Source organism: Panulirus ornatus, chromosome 57 (genome assembly GCF_036320965.1).
Source record: "Panulirus ornatus isolate Po-2019 chromosome 57, ASM3632096v1, whole genome shotgun sequence".
Classification (NCBI taxonomy): domain Eukaryota; kingdom Metazoa; phylum Arthropoda; class Malacostraca; order Decapoda; family Palinuridae; genus Panulirus; species Panulirus ornatus.
Window position 1 is genome coordinate 14,032,368 of NC_092280.1, and position 24,186 is coordinate 14,056,553.

At 42.5% G+C, this 24,186-nt stretch overlaps 1 protein-coding gene across 1 annotated transcript in view; it reads left to right on the forward strand.

Annotated features, from left to right (window-relative positions):
* The window catches only part of LOC139766191 (pre-rRNA 2'-O-ribose RNA methyltransferase FTSJ3-like), a 295,857-nt gene that overhangs the window by 251,110 nt on the left and 20,561 nt on the right, over positions 1 to 24,186 (forward strand). The gene's annotated exons all lie outside the window — the stretch shown is intronic.

Here is a 24,186-nt window from a genome sequence, read left to right on the forward strand (position 1 = left end):
GGGAGTGGATCTGGCAGCAGATGGAACCATGGAAGCGGAAGTGGATCATAGGGTGGGGGAGGGGGCGAAAATTCTGGGAGCCTTGAAGAATGTGTGGAAGTCGAGAACATTATCTCAGAAAGCAAAAATGGGTATGTTTGAAGGAATAGTGGTTCCAACAATGTTGTATGGTTGCGAGGCGTGGGCTATGGATAGAGTTGTGCGCAGGAGGATGGATGTGCTGGAAATGAGATGCTTGAGGACAATGTGTGGTGTGAGGTGTTTTGATCGAGTAAGTAACGCAAGGGTAAGAGAGATGTGTGGAAATAAAAAGAGCGTGGTTGAGAGAGTAGAAGAGGGTGTTTTGAAATGGTTTGGGCACATGGAAGGAATGAGTGAGGAAAGATTGACCAAGAGGATATATGTGTCGGAGGTGGAGGGAACGAGGAGAAGTGGGAGACCAAATTGGAGGTGGAAGGATGGAGTGAAAAAGATTTTTTGTGATCAGGGCCTGAACATGCAGGAGGGTGAAAGGAGGGCAAGGAATAGAGTGAATTGGATCGATGTGGTATACCGGGGTTGACGTGCTGTCAGTGGATTGAATCAGGGTATGTGAAGCGTCTGGGGTAAACCATGGAAAGCTGTGTAGGTATGTATATTTGTGTGTGTGGATGTATGTATATACATGTGTATGGGGGTGGGTTGGGCCATTTCTTTTGTCTGTTTCCTTACGCTACCTCGTAAACGCGGGAGACAGCGACAAAGCAAAAAAAGAAAAATATATAAATGTATATATATATATATATATATATATATATATATATATATATATATATATATAGAAAAGCAAATGGATTTGTATATAGCATTTATGGATCTTGAGAAGGCATATAATAAGAGTTGATAGAGATGCTCTGTGGAAGGTATTAAGAATATATGGTGTGGGAGGCAAGTTGTTAGAAGCAGTGAAAAGTTTTTATCGAGGATGTAAGGCATGTGTACGTGTACGAAGAGAGGAAAGTGATTGGTTCTCAGTGAATGTAGGTTTGCGGTAGGGGTGTGTGATGTCTCCATGGTTGTTTAATTTGTTTATGTATGGGGTTGTTAGGGAGGTGAATGCAAGAGTTTTGGAAAGAGGGGCAAGAATGAAGTCTGTTGGGGATGAGAGAGCTTGGGAAGTGAGTCAGATGTTGTTCGCTGATGATACAGCGCTGGTGGCTGATTCATGTGAGAAACTGCTGAAGCTGGTGACTGAGTTTGGTAAAGTGTGTGAAAGAAGAAAGTTAAGAGTAAATGTGAATAAGAGCAAGGTTATTAGGTACATTTGGGTTGAGGGTCAAGTCAATTGGGAGGTAAGTTTGAATGGAGAAAAACTGGAGGAAGTGGAGTGTTTTAGATATCTGGGAGTGGATCTGGCAGCGAATGGATCCATGGAAGCGGAAGTGGATCATAGGGTGGGGGAGGGGGCGAAAATCCTGGGAGCTTTGAAGAATGTGTGGATGTCGAGAACATTATCTCGGAAAGCAAAAATGGGTGTGTTTGAAGGAATAGTGGTTCCAACAATGTTGTATGGTTGCGAGGCGTGGGCTATGGATAGAGTTGTGCGCAGGAGGATGGATGTGCTGGAAATGAGATGCTTGAGGACAATGTGTGGTGTGAGGTGTTTTGATCGAGTAAGTAACGCAAGGGTAAGAGAGATGTGTGGAAATAAAAAGAGCGTGGTTGAGAGAGTAGAAGAGGGTGTTTTGAAATGGTTTGGGCACATGGAAGGAATGAGTGAGGAAAGATTGACCAAGAGGATATATGTGTCGGAGGTGGAGGGAACGAGGAGAAGTGGGAGACCAAATTGGAGGTGGAAAGATGGAGTGAAAAAGATTTTTTGTGATCGGGGCCTGAACATGCAGGAGGGTGAAAGGAGGGCAAGGAATAGAGTGAATTGGATCGATGTGGTATACCGGGGTTGACGGGCTGTCAGTGGATTGAATCAGGGTATGTGAAGCGTCTGGGGTAAACCATGGAAAGCTGTGTAGGTATGTATATTTGTGTGTGTGGATGTATGTATATACATGTGTATGGGGGTGGGTTGGGCCATTTCTTTTGTCTGTTTCCTTACGCTACCTCGTAAACGCGGGAGACAGCGACAAAGCAAAAAAAGAAAAATATATAAATGTATATATATATATATATATATATATATATATATATATATATATATATATATATAGAAAAGCAAATGGATTTGTATATAGCATTTATGGATCTTGAGAAGGCATATAATAAGAGTTGATAGAGATGCTCTGTGGAAGGTATTAAGAATATATGGTGTGGGATGCAAGTTGTTAGAAGCAGTGAAAAGTTTTTATCGAGGATGTAAGGCATGTGTACGTGTACGAAGAGAGGAAAGTGATTGGTTCTCAGTGAATGTAGGTTTGCGGTAGGGGTGTGTGATGTCTCCATGGTTGTTTAATTTGTTTATGTATGGGGTTGTTAGGGAGGTGAATGCAAGAGTTTTGGAAAGAGGGGCAAGAATGAAGTCTGTTGGGGATGAGAGAGCTTGGGAAGTGAGTCAGATGTTGTTCGCTGATGATACAGCGCTGGTGGCTGATTCATGTGAGAAACTGCTGAAGCTGGTGACTGAATTTGGTAAAGTGTGTGAAAGAAGAAAGTTAAGAGTAAATGTGAATAAGAGCAAGGTTATTAGGTACATTAGGGTTGAGGGTCAAGTCAATTGGGAGGTAAGTTTGAATGGAGAAAAACTGGAGGAAGTGGAGTGTTTTAGATATCTGGGAGTGGATCTGGCAGCGAATGGATCCATGGAAGCGGAAGTGGATCATAGGGTGGGGGAGGGGGCGAAAATCCTGGGAGCTTTGAAGAATGTGTGGATGTCGAGAACATTATCTCGGAAAGCAAAAATGGGTGTGTTTGAAGGAATAGTGGTTCCAACAATGTTGTATGGTTGCGAGGCGTGGGCTATGGATAGAGTTGTGCGCAGGAGGATGGATGTGCTGGAAATGAGATGTTTAAGGACAATGTGTGGTGTGAGGTGGTTTGATCGAGTAAGTAAGGTAAGGGTAAGAGAGATGTGTGGAAATAAAAAGAGCGTGGTTGAGAGAGTAGAAATGGTTTGGGCTCATGGAGAGAATGAGCGAGGAAAGATTGACCAAGAGGATATATGTGTCGGAGGTGAAGGGAACGAGGGTGATTTGAATGCAAAGGTGAGTAATATGGCAGTTGGGGAATAATTGGTGTACATGGGGTGTTCAGTGTTGTAAATGGAAATGGTGAAGAGCTTGTAGATTTTTGTGCAGAAAAAGGACTGGTGATTGGGTATACTTAGTTTAAAAAGAGAGATATACATAAGTATACGTATGTAAATAGAAGAGATGGCTAGAGATCGTTATTGGATTACGTGTTAATTGATATTCATGCAAAAAAGAGACTTTTGGATGGTAATGTGCTGAGAAATGCAACTGGAGGGATGTCTGATCATTATCTTGTGGAGGCGAAGGTGAAGATTTGTAGAGGTTTTCAGAAAAGAAGAGATAATGTTTGGGTGAAGAGAGTGGTGAGAGAAAGTGAGCTTGGGAAGGAGACTTGTACGAGTAAGTACCAGGAGAGACTGAGTACAGAATGGAAAAAGGTGAGAACAAAGGACATAAGGGGAGTGGGGAGGAATGTTATGTACTTAGGGAAGCAGTGATGGCTTGCCCCAAAGATGCTTGTGGGATGAGAAGCGTGTGACGTGGGCAGATTAGAAAGGGTAGTGAATGGTGGGATGAAGAAGTAAGAATATTAAAGAAAGAGAAGAGAGAGTCATTTGAATTATTTTTGTAGAGAAATAATGCAAATGAGTGGGAGATGTATAAAAGAAAGAGGCAGGAGGTTAAAAAGAAAGGTGCAAGAGGTGGAAAAGAGGGCAAATGAGAGTTGGGGTGAGAGAGTATCTTTAGATTTTAGGGAGTATAAAAAGATGTTCTGGAAGGCGGTAAATAAAGTTCGTAAGACAAGGGAACAAATGGGAACATCAGTGAAGGGGGCTAAAGAGGAGGTGTTTACAGGTAGTGGTGATGTGAGATGGAGATGGAGTGAGTATTTTGAGGGTTTGTTGAATGTGTTTGATGATAGAGTAGCAGATGTAGCGTGTTTTGGTCGAGGTGGTGTGCAAAGTGAGAGTGTTAGGAAGATTGATTTGGTAAACAGAGAAGAGGTAGTAAAAGCTTTTTGGAAGATGAAAGCCGGAAAGGCAGCGGGTTTGGATGGTATTGCAGTGGAATTTATTTAAAAAGGGGATGACTGTATTGTTGACTGGTTGGTAAGGTTATTTGATGTACGTATGATTCATGGTGAGGTGCCTGAGGATTGGCAGAATGTTTGCATAGTGTCATTGTACAAAGGCAAAGGTGATAAGAGTGAGTGCTCAAATTACAGAGGTATAAGTTTTTTTTTTAGTGTTTTTGGGAAATTATATGGGAGGGTATTGATTGAGAGGGTGAAGGCATGTACAGAGCATCAGATTGGGGAAGAGCAGTGTGGTTTCAGAAGTGGTAGAGGATGTGTGGATCAGGTGTTTGCTTTGAAGAATGTATGTGAGAAATAGTTAGAAAAACAAATGGATTTGTGTGTAGCATTTATGGATCTTGAGGAGGCATATGATAAGAGTTGATAGAGATGCTCTGTGGAAGGTATTTACAATATATGGTGTGGGAGGCAAGTTGCTAGAAGCAGTGAAAAGTTTTTATCAAGGATGTAAGGTATGTGTACAAGTTGGAAGAGAGGAAAGTGATTGGTTCTCAATGAATGTTGTTTTGCGGCAGGGGTGCATGGTGTTTCCATGGCTGTTTAGTTTGTTTTTGGATGGGATTGTTAGGGAGGTGAATGCAAGAGTTTTGGAAAGAGGGGCAAGTATGAAGTCTGTTTTGGATGAGAGAGCTTGGGAAGTGAGTCAGTTGTTCACTGATAATACATCGCTGATGGCTGATTCGGGTGAGAAACTGCAGAAGCTGGTGACTGAGTTTGGTACAGTGTGTGAAAGAAGAAAGCTGAGAGTAGGTGTGAATAAGAGCAAGGTTATTAGGTCCAGTAGGGGTGAGGGACAAGTCAATTGGGAGGTAAGTTTGAATGGAGAAAAACTGGAGGAAGTGAAGTGTTTTAGATATCTGGGAGTGGATTTGGCAGCGGATGGAACCATGGAAGCGGAAGTTAGTCACTCGGTGGCGAGGGGGCGAAAGTTCTGGGAGCATTGAAAAATGTTTGGAAGTCGAGAACATTATCTTGGAAAGCAAAAATGGGTATGTTTGAAGGAATAGTGGTTCCAATAATGTTGTATGGCTGCTAGGCGTGGGCTATAGATAGAGGCGTGCGAAGGAGGGTGGATGTGCTGGAAATGAGATGTTTGAGAACAACATGTGGTGTGAGGTGGTTTGATCAAGTAAGTAATGAAAGGGGAAGAGAGATGTGTTAATAAAGAGAGTGTGGTTGAGAGAGCAGAAGAGGGTATTTTGAAATGGTTTGGTCACATGGAGAGAATGAGTGAGGAAAGATTGACCAAGAGGATATATGTGTTAGAGGTTGAGGGAACAAGGAGAAGTAGGAGACCAAATTGGAGGTGGAAAGATGGAGTGAAAAAGATTTTGAGTGATCAGGGCCTGAGCATGCAAGAGGTTAAAAAGCTTGCAAGGAATAGAGTGAATTTGAATGATGTGGTAAACTGGGTCGACATGCTCTCAGTGGATTGAACCAGGGCATGTGAAGCATCTGGGGTAAACCATGGAAACTTTTGTTGGGCCTGGATATGGAAAGGGAGCTGTGGTTTCGGTGCATTGTACATGTCAGCTACAGACTTAGTGTGAATGAATGTGGCCTGTGTGAATGAATGTTGTCTTTTCCTAGTGCTACCTCGGGCATGTGCAGGGGGAGGGTGTTGTCTTTTCATATGTGGCGGGATGGCAATGGGAATGAGTAAAGGCAGCAAGTATGAATTGTGTAAGTGTGTATATTTGTATATGTCTGTGTATGTATATATATTTATACGTTGAAATGTATAGGTATGTATATGTGCGTGTGTGGATGTGTATGTATATACATGTGTATGTGGGTAGGTCAGGCCATCCTCTCGTCTGTTTCCTTGCCCTACCTCACTAACGCTGGGGACAGTGATAAAGTGTAATAAATAGATAGATAAAAATTTATTATCCATGATCTCTGTTTCCCCATTTTTGTGAGGTAGCATCAGGAAACAGACAAAGAACGGCCCATCCACTCACATATGCATATATATATACATAAATGCCCATATACCCACATTTATTTTTTTATTTATACTTTGTCGCTGTTTCCTGTGTTAGCGAGGTAGCACAAGGAAACGGACAAAAGAATGGCCCAACCCACTTACGTACACATGTATATACATACACGTCCACACACACACATATTCATACCTATACATCTCAACGTATACATATATATACACTCTTAGATATATACATATATACACATGTACATAATTCATACTGTCTGCCCTTATTTATTCCCGTCGCCACCCCGCCACACATGAAATGAAAACCCCTTCCCCACGCATATGTGTGAGGTAGCGCTACGAAAAGACAACAAAGGCCACATTCGTTCACACTCAGTCTCTAGCTGTCATGCGTAATGTACTGAAACCACAGCTCCCTTTCCACATCCAGGCCCCACAAAACTTTCCATGGTTTACCCCAGACGCTTCACATGCCCTGGTTTAATCCAATGACAGGATGTCGACCCCGATATACCACATAGTTCCAATTCATTCTATTCCTTACACGCCTTTCACCCTCCTGCATATTCAGGCCCCGATCACTCAAAATCTTTTTCACTCCATCTTTCCACCTCCAATTTAGTGTCCCACTTCTCCTCCTCCCCTTCTCCTGTGACACATGTATCCTCTTTGTCAATCTTTCCTCACTTATTCTCTCCATGTGGCCAAACCATTTCAAAACACCCTCTTCTGTTCTCTCAACCACGTTCTTTTTATTACCACACATCTCTTACCCTCTCATTATTTACTCGATTAAACCACCTCACACCACATATTGTCCTCAAACATCTCATTTCCAGCACATCCACCCTCCTCCGCACAACTCTATCTATAGCCCACGCCTCGCAACCATATAACATTGTTGGAACCACTATTCCTCCAAACATACCCATTTTTGCTTTCCAAGATAATGTTCTCGACTTCCACACATTCTTCAACGCTCCCAGAACTTTTGCCCCCTCCCCCACCCTATGATTCACTTCCGCTTTCATGGTTCCATCCACTGCCAAATCCACTCCCAGATATCTAAAACACTTCACTTCCTCCAGTTTTTCTCCATTCAAACGTACCTCCCAATTGACATGTCCCTCAACCCTACTGTACCTAATAACCTTACTCTTATTCACATTTACTTTCAACTTTCTTCTTTCACACACTTTACCAAACTCAGTCACCAGCTTCTGCAGTTTCTCACACGAATCAGCCAACATCGCTGTACAATCAGCGAACATCAACTAACTCACTTCCCAAGCTCTCTCATCCACAACAGACTGTATATTCTCCCCTCTTTCCAAAACTCTTTCATTCACCTCCCTAACAACCCCATCCATAAACAAATTAAACAACCTTGGAAACATCACACACCCCTGTCGCAGACCAACATTCACTAAGAACCAATCACTTTCCTCTCTTCCTACACATACACATGCCTTACATCCTCGTTAAAAACTTTTCACTGCTTCTAACAACTTGCCTCCCACACCATATATTCTTAATACCTTCTACAGAGCATCTCTATCAACTCTATCATATTTCTTCTTCAGATCCATAAATGCTACATGTAAATCCATTTGCTTTTCTAAGTATTTTTCACATACATTTTTCAAAGCAAACACCTGATCCACACATCCTCTACCACTTCTGAAATCACACTGCTCTTCCTCAATCTGATGCTCTGGACATGCTTTCACCCTCTCAATCAATGTCCTCCCATATAATTTCTCAGGAATACTCAAGAAACTTATACCTCTGTAATTTGAGCACTCACTTTTATCCCCTTTGCCTTTGTACAATAGCACTATGCAAGCATTCCACAAGTCTTCAGGCACTTCACCATGAGTCATACATACATTAAATAACCTTACCAACATTCCACTGGAATAGCATCCAAACCTGCTGGTTTTCATCTTCCGCAAAGCTTTTACTACCTCTTCTCTGTTTACCAAATCATTCTCCCTAACCCTCTTACTTTGCACACTACCTCGACCAAAAACCCCATATTTGCCACTCTTATCATCAAACACTTCAACAAACCTTCAAAATACTCACTTCATCTCCTTCTCATATCACCACTACTTGTTTTCACCACCCCATTACACCCCTTCACTGATGTTCACATTTGTTCCCTTGTCTTACTCACTTTATTTTCAAAACATATTTTTTATTTATATTTATTATTTTGCTTTGTCACTGTCTCCCGCGTTAGCGAGGTAGCGCAAGGAAACAGACGAAAGAATGGCCCAACCCACCCATATACACATGTATATACATACACTTCCACACACACAAATATACATACCTATACATCTCAATGTACACTTATATATACACACACAGACATATACATATATACACATGTACATGATTCACACTGTCTGCCTTTATTTATTCCCATCGCCACCTCGCCACACATGGAATAACAACCCCCTCCCCCCTCATGTGTGCGAGGTAGTGCTAGGAAAAGACAATAAAGGCCCCGTTCGTTCACACTCAGTCTCTAGCCGTCATGTAATAATGCATCGAAACCACAGCTCCCTTTCCACGTCCAGGCCCCACAGAATAGGGGATAGGGGAGAAAGAATACTTCCCATGCATTCCTCACGTGTCGTAGAAGGCGACTAAAGGGGACAGGAGCGGGGGGGCCAGAAACCCTCCCCTCCTTGTATTTTGACTTTCTAAAAGGGGAAACACAAGAAAACATCTTTTTATTCTCCCAAAATTTTTTTTTATACTCTTTAACCCCATTTCTCATTTGCATATTCATATCAACATATACCTACATATATATATATATATATATATATATATATATATATATATATATATATATATACACACATACAAAGACAATACATACATATGCATGCTCATATTTATACTTTCTTGCCTTCATCCATTTCTTTCGCTACCCTTCCCCATAGGGTAACAGCATCGCTATCCCCTGCTTGAGTGAGGTAGTGCCAGGAATATAGACAAAAAGGCCTCATTCATTCAGTCTCAGTCTTTAACTGTTATTTGTAATACACCAAAACTACAGCTCCCTCTCCTCATCCAGGCCCCACAGACCTTTCCATGGTTTAACCTAGACACTTCACATGCCTTCTTTCAGTCCATTGACAGCACATTGACCCCGGTATAACACATCGTTCCAGTTCACTCTATTCCTGTATGTTCAGGCACTGATTGCTCACAATCTTTTTTTACTTTATCCTTTCATCTCCTTTTTGGTCTCCCGCATCTCCTTCTCTCCTCCTCTGACACATATATCTTATTTGTCAGTCTTTTCTCACTCATTCTCTCCATCTGTACAAACCATTTCAACACACCCTCTTCTGCTCACTCAACCATACTCTTTAAATTTCTACACATCTCTCTTAACCTTACATGACTAGCTCAATCAAACCATCTCACACCCCATGTTGTTCTCAAACATTTCATTTCCAGCACATTTACCCTCCTCCGTACAACCCTATCTACAGCCCATGCCTCACAACCATATGATATTTTTGGAACTACTATTCCTTCAAACATACCGATTTTTGATTTCTTAGTTAATATTCTCTCCTTCCAGATATTTTTCATTGCTCATAGAACCTTCACTCCTTCCCCCACCCTGTGGCTCATTTCTGCTTCCATGTTTCCATCCGCTGCTAAGTCCACTCCCAGATATCCAAAACATTTCATTTCCTCCAGTTTTTCCATTCAAACATACTTCCCAGTTAACTTATCCCTCAACCCTACTGAACCTGATAACTTTGCTCTTATTCACATTTACTCTCAACTTTCTCTTTTCACACACTTTCCCAAACTCTGTCACCAATCTTTGCAGTTTCTCGCATAAATCAACCACCAAAGCTGTATCATCAGTGAACTACAACTGTCTCATTTCCCAGGTTCTCTCATCCACTGCAGACTGCATACTCGCCCCTCTCTCGAAAACACTTGCATTTACCTTCCTAACCACTTCATCTGTAAACAAATTAAACAACCATTGGGACATTGCACACCCCTGCCACAAACTGAACAACCATTGGGACATTGCACACCCCTACCACTAACTGACATTCACTCTCTACCAATCTTTCTCCTCTCTTCGTACATGTACATATACCTTAAACCTTGGTAAAAGCTTTTCTTTGCTTCTAGCAACTTACCTCCCACACCATATTTTCTTAAAACCTTCCACAAAGCATTTCTATCAACCCTATCATATGCCTTCTCCAGATCCATAAATGCTACATACAAATCCAGTTGTTTTTCTACATATTTCTCACATGAATGTACATTCTTCAAAGCAAACACCTGATTCACACATCCTCTACCACTTCAGAAACCACACTTCTTTCACCTAATCTGATGCTCTGTACGTGCCTTCGCCCTCTCAATCAGTACCCTCCCATACAGTTTCCCAGGAATACTCAACAAACTTATACCTCTTTTGTTTGAACACTCACCTTTATCCCCTTTGCCTTTGTATAATGGCACTATACATGCATTCTGCCAATCCTCAGGCACCTTACCATGGTCCATACATGCATTGAATATCCATACCAACCAATCAACAACACAATCACCCCTTTTTAATAGATTCCACTGCAATACCCTGCAAACCTGCTGCCTTGCCATATTTCACCTTTCACAAAGCTTTCACTTCCTCTCTCTTCACCAAATCTTTCTCCCTGACCCCCTCACTTCGTACACCACCCTGAACAAAACACCCTATATCTGCCACTCTTATCATCAAACACATTTAATAAACCTTCAAAATACTCACTCCATCTCCTCACTACATCACTACCTGTTATCACTTCCCCACTACCCCAACTCTTTTATACATCTACCAGTCATTTGCACTACTTCTCAGGAAGTATCGTCCAAATGCCTCTCTTCTGTTTCACTAACAGTCTTTCTTCTTCATCCCATCACTCACTGCTCTTTCTAATCTGCCCACTTCCTACCTTTCTCATATCATATGCATCTTTTGCACAAGCCATTACTGCTTCCCAATATACATCCCATTCCTAACCCAATCACCTCACTTCATTTGCTGTCACCTTTTGCCACTCTACACTTAGTCTCTCCTGAAACTTCCTCACACAAGTCTACTTTTCAAGTTCACTGACTCACCACCCTCTTATCCCCAACATTCTTTCTTCTTTTCTGAAAGCATCTACAAATCTTCACCTTCACCTCCACAAGATAGTGGTCAGACATCCCTCCAGCTGCCCCTCTCAGGATGTTCACATCCAAAGTCTCTCTTTTACATGCCTATCAATTAACGCATAGTCCAATAATGCCCTTTGATCATCTCTCCTTCTTACATACGTATACTTATGTATATATTTCTTTGTAAACCAGGTATTCCCAATCACCAGTCTTTTTTCAGCACACAAATCCACAAGCTCTTCAATTCCATTCACAACACTGAACACCTCATGTACACCAATTATACTGTAGACTGCCATGTTACTCACCTTCGTATTTAAATCACCCATCACTGTAACCCGGTCTCATGCATCAAAGCTGCTAATTCACTCACTCACCTGCTCCCAAAACACTTGCCTGTCATCTTTCTTTTCATGACCAAGTGTACAGGCACCAATAATCACCCATCTCTATCTCCATCGACTTTCAACTTTACCCACAACAATCTAGAATTTACCCTCTTACACTCAATCACATACTCCTACAACTCTTGCTTCAGGAGTATTGCTTCTCCTTCCTTAGGTCTTGTCCTCTCACCAACCCTGTCTTTAGTCCCAAGACTTTCCCAAACCACTCTTCCCCTTTCCCCTTGAGCTTCATTTCACTCAGAGCCAGAACATCTAAGCTTCTTTCCTCAAACATACTACCTGTCTCTCCTTTCTTCTCGTCTTAGTTACATCCTTACACGTTCAGACACCCCAATCTGAGCCTTTGAAGAGGATGTGCACTCCCCGCTTGACTCCTTCTGTTTCCCTTTACTACCCCTTGCCTCAGTGAGGTAGGGCCAGGAAAACAGACAAAAAAGGCCACATTCATTGTCATTCAGTCTCTTGCTGTCATGTGTAATTCATGGAAACCACAACTCCCTTTCCACATCCAAACCACACAGTCCTTTCCATGGTTTACCCCAGACGCTTCACATTCCCTGGTTCAGTCCATTGACAGCACATCGATGCAAAAAATGCTCTCTCATCTATTGAACTGGCTATGTCCAACCTTCCTCCTCTATACCAACCAACTTCTCTCCTGAATCAGTCATCTTCCCGTGCTAACAAAGATTCACGTGTTGGTGACTTTGTGGGGGGCCCTCTAGCTAGCTCACACCCAGGGATGGATCATTCCACAGCTGTAGATGCTAGACTGGAGGCTGGAGTATCACTATTGTCAGAACTCAGATTACATATGATGGGTGCTGTCCACACTTCCAGGCTTAGCTTAGCAGTAATAATAGGGTAAGAGAGAGATGTGTGGTAATAAAAGGAGTGTGGTTGAGAGAGCAGAAGAGGGTGTTCTGAAATGGTTTGGGCACATGGAGAGAATGAGTGAGGAAAGATTGACCAAGAGGATATATGTGTCGGAGGTGGAGGGAACGAGGAGAAGTGGGAGACCAAATTGGAGGTGAAAAGATGGAGTGAAAAAGATTTTGAGTGATCGGGGCCTGATCATGGAGGAGGGTGAAAGGCAGGCAAGGAATAGAGTGAATTGGAACGATGTGGTATACCGGGGTCGACGTGCTGTCAGGTTATTGAATCAGGGCATGTGAAGCATCTTGGGTAAACCATGGAAAGTTGTGTGGGGCCTGGATGTGGAAAGGGAGCTGTGGTTTCGGGCATTATTGCATAACAGCTAGAGACTGAGTGTGAGCGAGTTGGGCCTTTGTTGTCTTTTCCTGGTGCTGCCTCATGCACATGAGGGGGGAGGGGGATGTTATTCCGTGTGTGGCTGTGTGGCGATGGGGGTGAGTAGGGGCAGACCGTGTGAATTGTGTGCATGTGTGTATATGTGTTTGTCTGTGTGTGTATATATGTGTGTACATTGGGATGTATGGGTGTGCATGTTTGCGTGTGTGGACGTGTGTGTGTGTGTGCGCATGTGTGTGGGGGGTGGGTTGGGCCATTTCTTTCGTCTGTTTCCTTGCGCTACCTTGCAAACGCGGGAGACAGCGACAAAGCAAAATAAATATGAAAATATATATATATATATATATATATATATATATATATATATATATATATATATATATATATATATATATATATATATATATATATGAGAAGAAAGATCATGAGAGGCAAGTGTTTTGGGAGCAGCTGAATGAGTGTGTTAGTGGTTTTCATGCACGAGACCGGGTTATAGTGATGGGTGATTTGAATGCAAAGGTGAGTAATGTGGCAGTTGAGGGAATAATTGGTATACATGGGGTGTTCAGTATTGTAAATGGAAATGGTGAAGAGCTTGTAGATTTATGTGCTGAAAAAGGACTGATGATTGGGAATACCTGGTTTAAAAAGTGAGATATACATAAGTATACTTATGTAAGTAGGAGAGATGGCCAGAGAGTGTTATTGGATTACGTGTTAATTGACAGGCGTGCGAAAGAGAGACTTTTGGATGTTAATGTGCTGAGAGGTGCAACTGGAGGGATGTCTGATCATTATCTTGTGGAGGCTAAGGTGAAGATTTGTATGGGTTTTCAGAAAAGAAGAGTGAATGTTGGGGTGAAGAGGGTGGTGAGAGTAAGTGAGCTTGGGAAGGAGACCTGTGTGAGGAAGTACCAGGAGAGACTGAGTACAGAATGGAAAAAGGTGAGAACAATAGAAGTAAGGGGAGTGGGGGAGGAATGGGATGTATTTAGGGAATCAGTGATGGATTGCGCAAAAGATGTTTGTGGCATGAGAAGAGTGGGAGGTGGGTTGATTAGAAAGGGTAGTGAGTGGTGGGATGAAGAAGTAAGAGTATTAGTGAAAGAGAAGAGAGAGGCATTTGGACGGTTTTTGCAGGGAAAAAATGCAAGTGAGTGGGAGATGTATAAAAGAAAGAGACAGGAGGTCAAGAGAAAGGTGCAAGAGGTGAAAAAAAGGGCAAATGAGAGTTGGGGTGAGAGAGTATCATTAAATTTTAGGGAGAATAAAAAGATGTTCTGGAAGGAGGTAAATAAAGTGCGTAAGACAAGGGAGCAAATGGGAACTTCAGTGAAGGGCGCAAATGGGGAGGTGATAACAAGTAGTGGTGATGTGAGAAGGAGATGGAGTGAGTATTTTGAAGGTTTGTTGAATGTGTTTGATGATAGAGTGGCAGATATAGGGTGTTTTGGTCGAGGTGGTGTGCAAAGTGAGAGGGTTAGGGAAAATGATTTGGTAAACAGAGAAGAGGTAGTGAAAGCTTTGCGGAAGATGAAAGATGGCAAGGCAGCAGGTTTGGATGGTATTGCAGTGGAATATATTAAAAAAGGGGGTGACTGTATTGTTGACTGGTTGGTAAGGTTATTTAATGTATGTATGACTCATGGTGAGGCGCCTGAGGATTGGCGGAATGCATGCATAGTGCCATTGTACAAAGGCAAAGGGGATAAGAGTGAGTGCTCAAATTACAGAGGTATAAGTTTGTTGAGTATTCCTGGTAAATTATATGGGAGGGTATTGATTGAGAGGGTGAAGGCATGTACAGAGCATCAGATTGGGGAAGAGCAGTGTGGTTTCAGAAGTGGTAGAGGATGTGTGGATCAGGTGTTTGCTTTGAAGAATGTATGTGAGAAATACTTAGAAAAGCAAATGGATTTGTATGTAGCATTTATGGATCTGGAGAAGGCATATGATAGAGTTGATAGAGATGCTCTGTGGAAGGTATTAAGAATATATGGTGTGGGAGGAAAGTTGTTAGAAGCAGTGAAAAGTTTTTATCGAGGATGTAAGGCATGTGTACGGGTAGGAAGAGAGGAAAGTGATTGGTTCTCACTGAATGTAGGTTTGCGGCAGGGGTGTGTGATGTCTCCATGGTTGTTTAATTTGTTTACGGATGGGGTTGTTAGGGAGGTAAATGCAAGAGTTTTGGAAAGAGGGGCAAGTATGAAGTCTGTTGGGGATGAGAGAGCTTGGGAAGTGAGTCAGTTGTTGTTCGCTGATGATACAGCGCTGGTGGCTGATTCATGTGAGAAACTGCAGAAGCTGGTGACTGAGTTTGGTAAAGTGTGTGAAAGAAGAAAGTTAAGAGTAAATGTGAATAAGAGCGAGGTTATTAGGTACAGTAGGGTTGAGGGTCAAGTCAATTGGGAGGTGAGTTTGAATGGAGAAAAACTGGAGGAAGTGAAGTGTTTTAGATATCTGGGAGTGGATCTGGCAGCAGATGGAACCATGGAAGCGGAAGTGGATTATAGGGTGGGGGAGGGGGCGAAAATTCTGGGAGCCTTGAAGAATGTGTGGAAGTCGAGAACATTATCTCGGAAAGCAAAAATGGGTATGTTTGAAGGAATAGTGGTTCCAACAATGTTGTATGGTTGCGAGGCGTGGGCTATGGATAGAGTTGTGCGCAGGAGGATGGATGTGCTGGAAATGAGATGTTTGAGGACAATGTGTGGTGTGAGGTGGTTTGATCGAGTGAGTAACGTAAGGGTAAGAGAGATGTGTGGAAATAGAAAGAGCATGGTTGAGAGAGCAGAAGAGGGTGTTTTGAAGTGGTTTGGGCACATGGAGAGAATGAGTGAGGAAAGATTGACCAAGAGGATATATGTGTCGGAGGTGGAGGGAACGAGGAGAAGAGGGAGACCAAATTGGAGGTGGAAAGATGGAGTGAAAAAGATTTTGTGTGATCGGGGCCTGAACATGCAGGAGGGTGAAAGGAGGGCAAGGAATAGAGTGAATTGGAGCGATGTGGTATACCGGGGTTGATGTGCTGTCAGTGGATTGAATCAAGGCATGTGAAGCGTCTGGGGTAAACCATGGAAAGCTGTGTAGGTATGTATATTTGCGTGTGTGGACGTATGTATATACATGTGTATGGGGGTGGGTTGGGCCATTTCTTTCGTCTGTTTCCTTGCGCTACCTCGCAAACGTGGGAGACAGCGACAAAGTATAATAAATATTTTTTTTTTTTTTTTTATACTTTGTCGCTGTCTCCCGCGTTTGCGAGGTAGTGCAAGGAAACAGACGAAAGAAATGGCCCAACCCCCCCCATACATACTGGAGGGATGTCTGATCATTATCTTGTGGAGGCTAAGGTGAAGATTTGTATGGGTTTTCAGAAAAGAAGAGTGAATGTTGGGGTGAAGAGGGTGGTGAGAGTAAGTGAGCTTGAGAAGGAGACCTGTGTGAGGAAGTACCAGGAGAGACTGAGTACAGAATGGAAAAAGGTGAGAACAATGGAAGCAAGGGGAGTGGGGGAGGAATGGGATGTATTTAGGGAATCAGTGATGGATTGCGCAAAAGATGCTTGTGGCATGAGAAGAGTGGGAGGTGGGTTGATTAGAAAGGGTAGTGAGTGGTGGGATGAAGAAGTAAGAGTATTAGTGAAAGAGAAGAGAGAGGCATTTGGACGATTTTTGCAGGGAAAAAATGCAATTGAGTGGGAGATGTATAAAAGAAAGAGACAGGAGGTCAAGAGAAAGGTGCAAGAGGTGAAAAAAAGGGCAAATGAGAGTTGGGGTGAGAGAGTATCATTAAATTTTAGGGAGAATAAAAAGATGTTCTGGAAGGAGGTAAATAAAGTGCGTAAGACAAGGGAGCAAATGGGAACTTCAGTGAAGGGCGCAAATGGGGAGGTGATAACAAGTAGTGGTGATGTGAGAAGGAGATGGAGTGAGTATTTTGAAGGTTTGCTGAATGTGTTTGATGATAGAGTGGCAGATATAGGGTGTTTTGGTCGAGGTGGTGTGCAAAGTGAGAGGGTTAGGGAAAATGATTTGGTAAACAGAGAAGAGGTAGTGAAAGCTTTGCGGAAGATGAAAGCCGGCAAGGCAGCAGGTTTGGATGGTATTGCAGTGGAATTTATTAAAAAAGGGGGTGACTGTATTGTTGACTGGTTGGTAAGGTTATTTAATGTATGTATGACTCATGGTGAGGTGCCTGAGGATTGGTGGAATGCGTGCATAGTGCCATTGTACAAAGGCAAAGGGGATAAGAGTGAGTGCTCAAATTACAGAGGTATAAGTTTGTTGAGTATTCCTGGTAAATTATATGGGAGGGTATTGATTGAGAGGGTGAAGGCATGTACAGAGCATCAGACTGGGGAAGAGCAGTGTGGTTTCAGAAGTGGTAGAGGATGTGTGGATCAGGTGTTTGCTTTGAAGAATGTATGTGAGAAATACTTAGAAAAGCAAATGGATTTGTATGTAGCATTTATGGATCTGGAAAAGGCATATGATAGAGTTGATAGAGATGCTCTGTGGAAGGTATTAAGAATATATGGTGTGGGAGGAAAGTTGTTAGAAGCAGTGAAAAGTTTTTATCTAGGATGTAAGGCATGTGTACGTGTAGGAAGAGAGGAAAGTGATTGGTTCTCAGTGAATGTAGGTTTGCGGCAGGGGTGTGTGATGTCTCCATGGTTGTTTAATAATAAATATATATATATATATATATATATATATATATATATATATATATATATATATATATATATATATATATATATATATTTCTTTCTTTCTTTCTTTCAAACTATTCGCCATTTCCCGCGTTAGCGAGGTAGCGTTAAGAACAGAGAACTGGGCCTTTGAGGGAATATCCTCACCTGGCCCCCTTCTCTGTTCCTTCTTTTGGAAAAATTATTAAAAAAATAATGAGGGGAGGATTTCCAGCCCCCCGCTCCCTCCCCTTTTAGTCGCCTTCTACGACACGCAGGGAATACGTGGGAAGTATTCTTTCTCCCCTATCCCCAGGGATATATATATATTTTTTTTTTGCTTTGTCGCTGTCTCCCGCGTTTGCGAGGTAGCGCAAGGAAACAGACGAAGGAAATGGCCCAACCCACCCCCATACACATGTATATACATACGTTCACACACGCAAATATACATACCTACACAGCTTTCCATGGTTTACCCCAGACGCTTCACATGCCTTGATTCAATCCACTGACAGCACGTCAACCCCGGTATACCACATCGCTCCAATTCACTCTTATTCCTTGCCCTCCTTTCACCCTCCTGCATGTTCAGGCCCCGATCACACAAAATCTTTTTCACTCCATCTTTCCACCTCCAATTTGGTCTCCCACTTCTCCTCGTTCCCTCCACCTCCGACACATATATCCTCTTGGTCAATCTTTCCTCACTCATTCTCTCCATGTGCCCGAACCATTTCAAAACACCCTCTTCTGCTCTCTCAACCATGCTCTTTTTATTTCCACACATCTCTCTTACCCTTACGTTACTTACTCGATCAAACCACCTCACACCACACATTGTCCTCAAACATCTCATTTCCAGCACATCCATCCTCCTGTGCACAACTCTATCCATAGCCCACGCCTCGCAACCATACAACATTGTTGGAACCACTATTCCTTCAAACATACCCATTTTTGCTTTCCGAGATAATGTTCTCGACTTCCACACATTCTTCAAGGCTCCCAGAATTTTCGCCCCCTCCCCCACCCTATGATCCACTTCCGCTTCCATGGTTCCATCTGCTGCCAGATCCACTCCCAGATATCTAAAACACTCCACTTCCTCCAGTTTTTCTCCATTCAAACTTACCTCCCAATTGACTTGACCCTCAACGCTACTGTACCTAATTACCTTGCTCTTATTCACATTTACTCTTAACTTTCTTCTTTCACACACTTTACCAAACTCAGTCACCAGCTTCTGCAGTTTCTCACATGAATCAGCCACCAGCGCTGTATCATCAGCGAACAACAACTGACTAATTTCCCAAGCTCTCTCATCCCCAACAGACTTCATACTTGCCCCTCTTTCCAAAACTCTTGCATTCACCTCCCTAACAACCCCATCCATAAACAAATTAAACAACCATGGAGACATCACACACCCCTGCCGCAAACCTACATTCACTGAGAACCAATCACTTTCCTCTCTTCCTGCACGTACACATGCCTTACATCCTCGATAAAAACTTTTCACTGCTTCTAACAACTTGCCTCCCACACCATATATTCTTAATACCTTCCACAGAGCATCTCTATCAACTCCCTCATATGCCTTCTCCAGATCCATGAATGCTACATACAAATCCATTTGCTTTTCTAAGTATTTCTCTCATACATTCTTCAAAGCAAACACCTGATCCACACATCCTCTACCACTTCTGAAACCACACTGCTCTTCCCCAATCTGATAAGAAAGTAAATTCTCGATTAATATGGGTAAAACTGAAAGTTGATGGAGAGAGATGGGTGATTATTGGTGCATATGCACCTGGGTATGAGAAGAAAGATCATGAGAGGCAAGTGTTTTGGGAGCAGCTGAATGAGTGTGTTAGTGGTTTTGATGCACGAGACCGGGTAATAGTGATGGGTGATTTGAATGCAAAGGTGAGTAATGTGGCAATGGAGGGAATAATTGGTATACATGGGGTGTTCAGTGTTGTAAATGGAAATGGTGAAGAGCTTGTAGATTTATGTGCTGAAAAAGGACTGGTGATTGGGAATACCTGGTTTAAAAAGCGAGATATACATAGGTAAGTAGGAGAGATGGCCAGAGAGCGTTATTGGATTACGTGTTAATTGACAGGCGTGTGAAAGAGAGACTTTTGGATGTTAATGTGCTGAGAGGTGCAACTGGAGGGATGTCTGATCATTATCTTGTGGAGCCTAAGGTGAAGATTTGTATGGGTTTTCAGAAAAGAAGAGTGAATGTTGGGGTGAAGAGGGTGGTGAGAGTAAGTGAGCTTGGGAAGGAGACTTTTGTGAGGAAGTACCAGGAGAGACTGAGTACAGAATGGAAAAAGGTGAGAACAATGGAAGTAAGGGGAGTGGGGGAGGAATGGGATGTATTTAGGGAATCAGTGATGGATTGCGCAAAAGATGCTTGTGGCATGAGAAGAGTGGTAGGTGGGTTGATTAGAAAGGGTAGTGAGTGGTGGGATGAAGAAGTAAGATTAATAGTGAAGGAGAAGAGAGAGGCATTTGGACGATTTTTGCAGGGAAAAAATGCAATTGAGTGGGAGATGTATAAAAGAAAGAGACAGGAGGTCAAGAGAAAGGTGCAAGAGGTGAAAAAGAGGGCAAATGAGAGTTGGGGTGAGAGAGTATCATTAAATTTTAGGGAGAATAAAAAGATGTTCTGGAAGGAGGTAAATAAAGTGCGTAAGACAAGGGAGCAAATGGGAGCTTCAGTGAAGGGGAGGTGATAAGTAGTGGTGATGTGAGAAGGAGATGAAGTGAGTATTTTGAAGGTTTGTTGAATGTGTTTGATGATAGAGTGGCAGATATAGGGTGTTTTGGTCGAGATGGTGTGCAAAGTGAGAGTGTTAGGGAAAATGATTTGGTAAACAGAGAAGAGGTAGTGAAAGCTTTGCGGAAGATGAAAGCCGGCAAGGCAGCAGGTTTGGATGGTATTGCAGTGGAATTTATTAAAAAAGGGGGTGACTGTATTATTGACTGGTTGGTAAGGTTATTTAATGTATGTATGACTCATTGTGAGGTGCCTGAGGATTGGCGGAATGCGTGCATAGTGCTATTGTACAAAGGCAAAGGGGATAAGAGTGAGTGCTCAAATTACAGAGGTATAAGTTTGTTGAGTATTCCTGGTAAATTATATGGGAGGGTATTGATTGAGAGGGTGAAGGCATGTACAGAGCATATATATATATATATATATATATATATATATATATATATATATATATATATATATATGTGGAAGAAGAAAGTTAAGAGTAAATGTGAATAAGAGCAAGGTTATTAGGTACAGTAGGGTTGAGGGTCAAGTCAATTGGGAGGTGAGTTTGAATGGAGAAAAACTGGAGGAAGTGAAGTGTTTTAGATATATGGGAGTGGATCTGGCAGCGGATGGAACCATGGAAGCGGAAGTGGATCATAGGGTGGGGGAGGGGGCGAAAATTCTGGGGGCCTTGAAGAATGTGTGGAAGTCGAGAACATTATCTCGGAAAGCAAAAATGGGTATGTTTGAAGGAATGGTGGTTCCAACAATGTTGTTTGGTTGCGAGGCGTGGGCTATGGATAGAGTTGTGCGCAGGAGGATGGATGTGCTGGAAATGAGATGTTTGAGGACAATATGTGGTGTGAGGTGGTTTGATCAAGTGAGTAATGTAAGGTTAAGAGAGATGTGTGGAAATAAAAAGAGCGTGGTTGAGAGAGCAGACGAGGGTGTTTTGAAGTGGTTTGGGCACATGGAGAGAATGAGTGAGGAAAGATTGACCAAGAGGATATATATGTCGGAGGTGGAGGGAACGAGGAGAAGAGGGAGACCAAATTGGAGGTGGAAAGATGGAGTGAAATAGATTTTGTGTGATCGGGGCCTGAACATGCAGGAGGGTGATAGGGCAAGGAATAGAGTGAATTGGAGCGATGTGGTATACCGGGGTTGACGTGCTGTCAGTGGATTGAATCAAGGCATGTCAAGCGTCTGGGGTAAACCATGGAAAGCTGTGTAGGTATGTATATTTGCGTGTGTGGACGTATGTATATGCATGTGTATGGGGGGGTTGGGCCATTTCTTTCGTCTGTTTCCTTGCGCTACCTCGCAAACGCGGGAGACAGCGACAAAGTATAATAAAAAAAATGGTATTGCAGTGGAATTTATTCAAAAAGGGGGTGACTGTATTGTTGACTGGTTGGTAAGGTTATTTAATGTATGTATGACTCATGGTGAGGTGCCTGAGGATTGGCGGAATGCGTGCATAGTGCCATTGTACAAAGGGAAAGGGGATAAGAGTGAGTGCTCAAATTACAGAGGTATAAGTTTGTTGAGTATTCCTGGTAAATTATATGGGAGGGTATTGATTGAGAGGGTGAAGGCATGTACAGAGCATCAGATTGGGGAAGAGCAGTGCGGTTTCAGAAGTGGTAGAGGATGTGTGGATCAGGTGTTTGCTTTGAAGAATGTATGTGAGAAATACTTAGAAAAGCAAATGGATTTGTATGTAGCATTTATGGATCTGGAGAAGGCATATGATAGAGTTGATAGAGATGCTCTGTGGAAGGTATTAAGAATATATGGTGTGGGAGGCAAGTTGTTAGAAGCAGTGAAAAGTTTTTATCGAGGATGTAAGGCATGTGTACGTGTAGGAAGAGAGGAAAGTGATTGGTTCTCAGTGAATGTAGGTTTGCGGCAGGGGTGTGTGATGTCTCCATGGTTGTTTAATTTGTTTATGGATGGGGTTGTTAGGGAGGTAAATGCAAGGGTCCTGGAAAGAGGGGCAAGTATGAAGTCTGTTGGGGATGAGAGAGCTTGGGAAGTGAGTCAGTTGTTGTTCGCTGATGATACAGCGCTGGTGGCTGATTCATGTGAGAAACTGCAGAAGCTGGTGACTGAGTTTGGTAAAGTGTGTGGAAGAAGAAAGTTAAGAGTAAATGTGAATAAGAGCAAGGTTATTAGGTACAGTAGGGTTGAGGGTCAAGTCAATTGGGAGGTGAGTTTGAATGGAGAAAAACTGGAGGAAGTGAAGTGTTTTAGATATCTGGGAGTGGATCTGTCAGCGGATGGAACCATGGAAGCGGAAGTGGATCATAGGGTGGGGGAGGGGGCGAAAATTTTGGGAGCCTTGAAAAATGTGTGGAAGTCGAGAACATTATCTCGGAAAACAAAAATGGGTATGTTTGAAGGAATAGTGGTTCCAACAATGTTGTATGGTTGCGAGGCGTGGGCTATGGATAGAGTTGTGCGCAGGAGGATGGATGTGCTGGAAATGAGATGTTTGAGGACAATGTGTGGTGTGAGGTGGTTTGATCGAGTAAGTAACGTAAGGGTAAGAGAGATGTGTGGAAATAAAAAGAGCGTGGTTGAGAGAGCAGAAGAGGGTGTTTTGAAATGGTTTGGGCACATGGAGAGAATGAGTGAGGAAAGATTGACCAAGAGGATATATTTGTCGGAGGTGGAGGGAACGAGGAGAAGAGGGAGACCAAATTGGAGGTGGAAAGATGGAGTGAAAAAGATTTTGTGTGATTGGGGCCTGAACATGCAGGAGGGTGAAAGGAGGGCAAGGAATAGAGTGAATTGGAGCGATGTGGTATACAGGGGTTGACGTGCTGTCAGTGGATTGAATCAAGGCATGTGAAGCGTCTGGGGTAAACCATGGAAAGCTGTGTAGGTATGTATATTTGCGTGTGTGGACGTGTGTATGTACATGTGATTGGGGGGGGGTTTGGGCCATTTCTTTCGTCTGTTTCCTTGCGCTACCTCGCAAACGCAGGAGACAGCGACAAAGTATAAAAAAAAAAAAAAAAAATATATATATATATATATATATATATATAGGGGAGAAAGAATACTTCCCACGTATTCCCTGCGTGTCGTAGAAGGCGACTAAAAGGGAAGGGAGCGGGGGGCTGGAAATCCTCCCCTCTCGTTTTTTTTTTTTTTTCTTTTTTTAATTTTCCAAAAGAAGGAACAGAGAAGAGGGCCAGGTGAGGATATTCCCTCAAAGGCCCAGTCCTCTGTTCTTAACGCTACCTCGCTATCGCGGGAAATAGCGAATAGTATGAAAAAAAAAATATTTATTTATTTTTTTTTTTTTTTTTATTTTTTATTTATTTTTTTTTTTTTTTCATTAGTTATAAATATTTACAGAAAGACAGCATTATTCCCGTGAATAAATGATAAAAAGGACCATCTTTTCTTCAAAATGTAAACACTACTGTGTGCCATTGTTTCTTTTATTGTATAATTGACTACAGTGATTGTATTAATCTGATTTCCTGCCTTGATGATGCAGTTACACCCTCCCTGAAGGTATATATTAGTATCTTTGATACATGATGTCTTTTCTATCTGTGTTGTTAGGTTGGTAGTG